Genomic DNA, 8969 nt, shown 5'->3' on the forward strand with positions numbered 1-8969 from the left:
ATGGACACCTAACATCAAAAACGTCATCAAAAAAGCACAACAAAGAATGTTCTTTCTGCACCAACTCAGGAAGCTCAAACTGCCCAAGGAGCTGCTGATCCAGTTCTACAGAGGAATTACTGAGTCTGTCATCTGTACCTCTGCAACTGTCTGGTTTGGTTCTGCAACCCAACAGGACAGACTCTAGAGGATAATTAGGACTGCAGAAAAAACAATTACTACCAACCTGCCTTCCATCGAGGACCTGTATACTGCACGAGTCACAAAGAGGGCTGTGAAAATATCTGCAGACCCCTCACATCCCGGACATAAACTGTTTCAACTCCTTCCCTCAAAACGATGCTATAGAGCACTGCACACCAGAACAACTAGACACAAGAACAGTTTTTCCCCGAAAGCCATCACTCTGCTAAACAAATAGTTCCCTCAACACTGTTCAACCATTTACAAAGTGTACACTACTATTAATGTTAATCTTCTCATCACTCCTTATCACCCATCCCCTCCCACTTGTGACTGTAGGACTGTGACTTTGTTGCTTGTATTCTTACGATTTATATTGACTGTTTCCTAGTATGATTTTATTGTTGATTGTACCCTATGACTATCATTAAGTGTTGTAACGTTATGATTCTTGATTCTTGACGAATGTATCTTTTCTTTACGTATACTGAGAGTATTTACACCAAGACAAATTCCTTGCATGTCCAATCACACTTGGCCAATAAAGTATTCTATTCTATTCTATTCTATTCTATTCTATTCTATTCTATTCTATTCTATTCTATTCTATTCTATTCTATTCTATTCTAATATATTCTATTCATTCTCCACACACTTCAGTGAAAAAGAATTTGGCTTGTCAAACTTCCCACCTTCCATTACAGGTACTCACAGGTTATCCCAACCTTCTTTAATTCATTTAGTTATTTCTGACACTTTTCTCTCACTTTCTGGTAAATCACTCAACCAGCCTTGGCTTCTGACACTCCCAGTTTAGGGCCGGGGAATGTGAAGAGCTGCAATCTCAGGCCATATTCAGGGAATACCTGATGTTGTGTGTGCATCATTTTGCTTTTTTTTTTTTACTCTAGCCTGCAGACACGGCTGAAAGAAAGTAAACTGGAGTGAAAATTGTATGTGTGAAACCAATATTCCTCTAAGGCACTTCGCATATCGTATTTCAACGTATAGTGATCACAGAAAAAAAAAACTAACTTCTTGGGATTCAAATATGGTAATAAAATCAGGTAGTTGGCCCTGCTTGAACTAAACTGAGCATAGCTAAAAGGAGAAGTGAGACTAGTGAACAAGTATAAGCAGGAGAAAAGATTCATATTGTACCAATTGGTATCAATGTAAAATCCATTCATCCATTCAACTCTTGCTCTTATTATTAAGTCTAGACCACAAATAATCATCTTGACTTCTTTTCTCCCTTTTCAGTGCTGTCTGTTGAGGTAATTCCCCGTTAGGAGAATGAGCGCATACAGGGAGACGTATTTGAGAGAAGTGTTTGAATAATACACACACAGCACACAGATTCACTGTACAGTAAATGTAGGTTTTTACTTCCAGAAAGTTTAAGCAAAGTTCAAGATAAGCAGTCCAAAAGTCATTCACAGGTAAATCCGTCAGTTTTTCAATCCAGGGATAATCCAAATATCAACGTCCAGTGTCAAAAAACAGTTCAGTAACAAACTTACATCAAATCCAGGAATATCAGTCAATTAGGAAAAATGGAGGAACGGCAATACTTTCCAACAGAAGGAAACAGAGATACACTCACACTCTCTTCTGAGACTAAGGCCTAAGATAAACCAGGTTTCTGGCTTCATCTTATGGCCATTTGAGAAACCACACCCAATTGCAGTTTTTAGCATGCTCTTAAAGAGACAGTTTTAAAATGTTTATCCTGGTTTATATATCTCTAACCCAAATAGCTGTTAGGTGACTCATATTCCTAACACAGTCTCTGCCCTGAAAGAGGTCTAGAAAATTATTCTAGAAGATTCAGAAGCAAATAGAACTAAACAGTTCATTATGAGCTATAAGTACCCCTCATGTTGTTTCAGTTTTGTGTAGCTGGTTGAGATCTTCAGGGTAGAAGTGTACCTCGTATTTACAGATTTATGGAAAGTTGGTTTGCATGCAGAAAACATCTACAATAGAACAACTTCAGTATATATTTTTAAATATGTGATAAACTAAAGCCAAGGCATAATTTTTCTAATCATAGAGAGATCTTTGAACAAAGAAGCCATGCTAAATATTGACTAAATATATGAATGCAGGAAATTTTCAGGGCACAAAATGATTTACTGAGATCCAGGAACTAGAATATTTAAATATTTATGTAAGTCACAGAATGAGCCAAACCCTTATTGCAAAGAGAACATCAGATCCTTGAGGAGGTTTTCCTCATTGCATACATCCTGTCAATCCTGTTTTAGTAGCCCTTGAAAGCAATTTGCATACATCCAGATTGTGAAAATGCCCACAATTTTGCCAACAGGGAAAATACCCTGCTTCCCCATGGTGGTGAGTTGGGTAAATGTAACTGGTAAAAAAAAAAAAAAGGACCCTTGAATAAACTGGTTCAGGAAAGGGAAAAACTGACACACAACCCAGGGTTTCACAACTGGTCATGGCTGCCACCAGCTTATTGAGCAGGTGTCGCCATTCCAGGAGAACCCACAGATTATGCATTGGGTCCATCTGGGGCAGTTCAACCCCATCCAAGACCAAAGACTGGTACCAGTCCATCTTGAGAATTTTGGCCTATATAGACATATGTTCTTGCGCAAGGCATGGCTGCCTGCAATTTGGCAGATCGAATCTCACCAGGCTTAAGGTGGACTCAGCCTTCCATCTTTCTGAGGTGGGTAAAATGAGGACCCAGATGGTTGGGGGCAAGAGGCTGACTCTGTAAACCACTTAGAGAGGGCTGCGAAGCACTGTGAAGCGGTATATAAGTGCTTTTACTATTTTAGTACTGGTATTTACTCTCAATAACATCAGGATTAACAGATTAACAATGTTGGAAGGGACCTTGTAGGTCTTCTAGTCCAACCCCCCATACAAGCAGGAGACCCTACGCCATTTCTGACTGATGGCGGTCCAGTCTTCTGAGGCTTTCTTAAAGGGGAAGGGTTGTTTTAAGATTTTTACACTGCTGTTGGGAGGAAATACTTCCCTGGACAATCAGCACTTTGAAGAAATAATTGAATAATGAAGCAAAACTTTTACTGACAGGGAACCAAGATGAGTGACATTCAGCAAGACTGGTTAGAAAGATTGACATTCAAACATGAGTTTACATACCCTTTCTGAGTTTGGTCTAAAACTGGTTTTTGGTGAAGGTTAATTCTGTGCTTGGTGATGTATAATCCTGCGGTTATTGATGGGATAATTTTCCCTATTCAGCTTCAACAGGCAACAGCTGCTGTTGTGTTTTAATTATTTCTATTGTGTTTGAATTTTTTCCTGCCTCATGGTTTCTTTTTCTATCTGGGGAGGGAGTCTTCCTTCGCTGCTTTAGTGGTACCTGGCACTGTCCTTTTGGGGTGTACTTCCAAGAGGCAGGATGCAAGCTTGGCATTGATTTTTTTTACTGCCTTTCTGGGGGGCATGTGACCTTTCCTTAAATCTGGATGATTTCCTTAGGAGTTCCTTAGGAATTAGTGAGGTGAGTGAGACCAGCTGGTATCTTTAAGTGGTGCAAATGGAGCTAAGGATTGCTTTTCCTGGGTGTGCTCTTTCTGGAGAGTTTAAATGACCTCTCTGCTAAAGGGTTTCACTTTATGAGCAAAAGTTGGCTGCTTGATAGTTATCACTGCATTTTATCTATTTTAATTCCTCAAGGTGCTCTGGCACCCTGCCTGATTTGTAACTCTGGCTTGCAGGTATTTTTAATCTAATGATTGGTATTTAGGGAAGCTTTTTGCAAGCAAAGAAGCTTTTTGTATTTTTGTACAGGTAATCCTTGACTTACAACAGTTCATTTAATGACCATTCAAAGTTACAATGGCACTGAAAAAAGTGACATGACCATTTTTCACATTTATAACCGTTGCAGCATCCCCACCGTCATGAGAGGCCAGGTGAGGAGAAGCGCCCCTTGACATGAGTGATGTCTAGTTGGCCATGCCCACCCAGGCACATGACCCCGTCAGAAAATTCCTCCTTATTTCCAGGTTGAATCTTTCCTTTCAGTCCCTCCCCCCCCCCCCCAAAGATAGCGCCTATGGATGCCTATATCATCTAGAACAAGGGTCTCCAACGTTGGCCACTTTAAGTCTTCTGGACTTCAACTCCCAGAATTCCTCATCCAGTCATCTTAGCTCAGGAATTCTGGGAGTTGAAGTCCACAAGTCTTAAACTTGCCAAGTGTGAAGATCCTTGATGTAGAATAATAGGGTTGGAAGGAATAACAGAATAATTGAGGGTCAAAAAAGACCCTGGAGGTCTTCCTTCTTTCCTTCTGTATTTTTCTGCATCATCGCTCTGCACTTTTTATGGGATGGGAGAGAATCCATGAGATTCTCCATCCGGTTCATTTTTAGAACCAAGAAATAACAAAAAAAGAAAGAAGTGGCTATAATATGTGGTTATTTATTTTTAAAGATTAGGGTTTTTTCCTCAGACGAGAATATGGAACTTTTTTTACATTTTTAAATATTTTATTGTAAGACAGAGTATAAAATACAAGGAATACATTGAGAACTTTTAACACTTTCAGATCTAAAATTAGGATCAAATCAGGAATTAACAAAACAGCCAGACGAGACAAGGGGATTATTAATTCAACTCATAAGAATACAGTAACAATGAACAAGAATGTTTAACTAATCCAAAGCAGCATATTTATGGTAAAACAGAATCTTCTATGTGTAAATATTACGTTAAAAGGAACTCTAATTTCAGATATCCGATATATTAAATTATAATCTAAAAAAAACAAAAAACAAACCCCAAGCAAATACATTTCCTCTTAAAATGTCTCAGCAGCAACCAGCGGCCATATGTGTGAAGCATGTTTATCAAAGCCAGGGACGTCCCGGTTGGGAGGGAGGGCTGGGGCTCAAAACTTCAAGAGGAATGGCCGTGGCCAAATGAACAAGGACCCTCAGTTTCAAGGGGGGGGGTTGCTTCCCGGGCTTTGGCCAACAGGGCGCAGGGAAGCCATAGGGCAGATTGGGGGCAGACAGGTGAGTGGGGGGGAGTTGAGCCTTTTGAGAGTTGGGTCTGGGGGGGACCAAGCCCAGGGCACTTGCTCCACAACTCTCTATCCTCAGTGAAGGACCACAGTTGTGACTGCTGGCATTGTGGTTGCTAAGCAATACGGTCATGGGACACCTGTTGGTTGATGACTCCGTCAGTCTCTTGATGGCTGAAAGTCCAACCCCAAATGGGGCCGCACGTTCCCAGCCTGTAATCGTCCAGATGGACATGCCCAAGTGGACGTCCTCCAAGGACAGCCAAAGCTGGGGTAACCGTAACGGAGGGAGGTGTCCATTTCTTTCTCCCGCTCCTCAAAGACCTTGACCCTCCCCAGCGAGGTCCAGCAGGCGGCCTCCTCCCTGTCCTTCTGAGCCTCTCGCTTCATCTTCTCCCGAAGGGGGCGCTGCTCATCCGTGATGGGTTGCGAGACCTCCAGGTCGGGGGGCGGCATCCTCCAGGGCCTGAACGTATCCCCTTTATACGGAGGCGATGAAGATGGACCTTTAAGCCCTGGGGCTTTGGCTGGGGGCACAAGGTTGCTGGAGTGCCCACCGTTTGGCCCTAAGCCAGCGGGCTTCCACCCCAGGCTGGTGCTACTCCCAGCAGCTGCAGCCTGGCTTCTCCAGTCCCTGCTGCGTGGAAGTCCAGAGTCCCAGGACTTTGGGGCAGGCAAGATCGTGGCCGGGGGCACCGGCTTCCCCAGGGGCCTCGGGGGCTGAGTAGGCACAGGGATTAAGGACCGTTTTGGCCAAGGCTGTGATTGTGGCTTAGGCAGGTGATGGGAGGAAGGTTTGGACAGGGGCGGGGAAGGTGAGGCTGCTGGGGGCTTGTATTGGGGAGGCAGTTGGGTGGCAGGTAGGAAGTGCAGTGGCGGCTTGGGTGCAGCGGTCAGAGGTTGAACGGAAGGTGGATTGTATGGTGGTTTAGGCAAAAGGTTCTCCGGGATAAGATTGTCTGGAACAGGCTTGTAAGGCGGAACGGGAAGGACAGGGTTCTTGCTTGGCAGAGTCGAAACGGTCTGCTTGCCCAGCGCGTGAAACACTTGTACAGACTCCATCAGTTTGAAAGCCAGGTTGGTCTTTGGGATGGGCTGTGGGGCTCCTTCCGCTTCTCTTTTGGGGCAGCACTTCCGGCTCTTTGTTCCACACAGGCTCACGTTTTTCCTGGCTTCCTGTTTATCTTGGCTTTTAGGCTGACTCTTCTCCAAGGCCGAAGAGGCATGGCCCGTCTTAGAAGAAGAAGGAGAAGGAGGAGGAGAAGAACAGTCACATTCTTCCCCTTCCTGTTGCGAAAGGAGTTCAGGAGGCCCAACCTTTGGGTCTTCCTGAACGGTCAGAAGTTCAGACGGCACCTTTGCCTGGGGGAGATCTTGAGCTCCCTGCGCACAAGGGGTGGCCTTGGATTTGGAGGCATCTGCTGCCCCCTTTGCAGAGATATTTTTGCAAGGTTTGTTTCTCGGCTGCCCTTTTGCCCTGGTCTTAGGTGGCATTTGGTGCTGACTTTTCTCCTCCTCCTCCTTGGATTTTTTTGCCGGTGGCTCTTCTTCAGTCCAAGGGATTTTCCTTTTCCCTTTTCCTTTTGATGGGGCATGGAACTGACCACCATCTGGAAGGGATGAAAGAAAACATACCGTTCACGGTCAGAAAACTCAGTCAGCGGCTCTGGCAGCACATGGAGCCCATCCTCTAAGCTTGCCAAGGGAGGTCCTTCATGTTCCTCTAGGAAGGAGGAGATGCATGGCCCGATAGGAACCCACCTCTCTGAAAATAGAAAGGAAGGAAGGAAGGAAGGAAGGAAGGAAGGAAGGAAGGAAGGAAGGAAGGAAGGAAGGAAGCTCTGCACAGTTTCTGGACAGTCTTCCCCTCTGCAATGCTTTGGCACTCACCATTCAGCCCAAAATTTTTGCTACGGTCTGGCTCTGATGCTTCGCGGTCTCGAGGGGGCTGTGGGACTTCAGTCTTCAGACTGGCACCTGACAGGTGTCCTCCTGGAGCATGGTCTGCTGAAAGGGAGATGTCAAGAGGTGATTCTTCAAGCCAGGATGCTCTACCATACTGTCCCCCAGCTACAGATTCCCTTCTTCAGGGTTCACCAGCCTTGAACTGCAGGATGTCATGCAAAGAATAACAAGAGTCACTACCTGCAGGTGACACCTGGTACTAGGTATATTTAGCACTCACCTTCCAACACTGGAAAGAGGTGAGGAATGTCCTCCAAATCGTAGTGTAAAGACGACGAAGGAGCCAAAGGTGAGCCCACAAACTGGTGGAGGCTCATCCTTGGCTGATCAAGGGATCCTGGCAGGTGGTAAGTCTGGGCCTTTCGTGGTTCCTCTTCAGGGGCTTTGATCTCTAAGAGTCAAGAAGAGAAACTGAGCAAGAGGTGTGGACACCATAGTATCCAAGCTGATCCTACCTGGGTGGCTCAGTCTGCCGGTGACTCCTATGACGTTTTTGGAAATGGATGAAGAGGCAGAAGAGGATGGAGACAGGTCTTGACTGAGGCCTGTGCCTACAAAGCAGCCGGTCCTGTTTCATAAATTAACTCAAGAAACATATATTAAGGCCTCCAGGTCTTCAAGGAACGTCTCTTCCTCTGGCTCTAACCTTTCTTGAAGACCTCCAGGATCGGTGGCCCAGACTTCGAACATCTGTGGCCAGGTCTAATCTATGGCACTCTGGGGACGAGAGCCAAAGTTCCAGGTTGCCCAAGAAGCTCTCACCTTGCAAAGAGGTTGGGTGGCTGGTAGGAGGTTCGAGTGGCCACCTCTGTCCGAGTTGAAGGCCCACGTCAGAGGTGGTCTGTGCCTCTGAATGACCCGAAAGCCGATGTTGGGGATAGGAGGGTCTGGGGACCTTCTGTACGGTGCCTGTGCCAGGAAGAGTTTGGTATGGAGGTGGCCGAGGTGCATAGAAAGACTGAGGAAAGGTAGAGATGGGAGGGTTACAGGCTGCCAGGTTGGCCAGCTGCAGTTGGTCCCCATGGATGGTTTGGAGGTGCGGCACTCCTGGAGGCACGAAACTTTGCAGGCCGGCGTTGCCTGTAAGCAAGTGGGCAGGCAGGTGGGGGAAAGGAGGCTGGATCCAAAGGTTGCTCAGAACCGGTGCTGCCATTCCCGAGATATTGGGAAGACTGCTTCCTAGAGCAGGGATGGCTATTAGGATTGGGCAGCCTGGAGTCGGAAGGCTCAGCTTTTCTGGGGTCTCTGTGTTATGCGCCTGATCTGTAAAACACACATCAAAAGAAGAACAGAAGTCAGACACCGTGTTTTCTGTTTCTATCAGGGAACCTTGCTGGTCCCGTATTGGATCTCGGTCCTCCCAGGGAGGGGCTAAGCAGACCTATTCCTCCCCCAGCACACCTGGCCCAGGATGAAAAGGAAAGAAAAACGAGTGGGAAAGAATGGAGCCTTTCCCTTCCTTTTACAATGTCCTTGGAAGGAAGCAGGGCGGCTGAGGGCATCCTCTAGTTTAGCCCCGAGTCCCATCCTGAGTGGATTGAGAGATGTAGCCCTGCCTACACCCTGCTGACCTCAGGGTCCTTCCAAAGGAAAATACTTGGGGCTCAAAAGCAGGGACCCCCCCCAAGGAGTGGATATCCCTGCTAACCTTTAAAAGGGGCCCAAACGGTCTTCTTGGCCCCAGAGAAATAACGCAAGGCGGTTCAGCCGGATCTTTGGTTTCCTGTTTTGTGATGCATATTTCTTTTCCTCCCTCTTTTCCTCCCTCCCTCCCTCCCTCATGAGT

This window comes from Notechis scutatus, chromosome 7, assembly GCF_049901735.1.
Source record: "Notechis scutatus isolate UNSWTSFEM ecotype Mainland chromosome 7, rNotScu1.2, whole genome shotgun sequence".
Taxonomy (NCBI): domain Eukaryota; kingdom Metazoa; phylum Chordata; class Lepidosauria; order Squamata; family Elapidae; genus Notechis; species Notechis scutatus.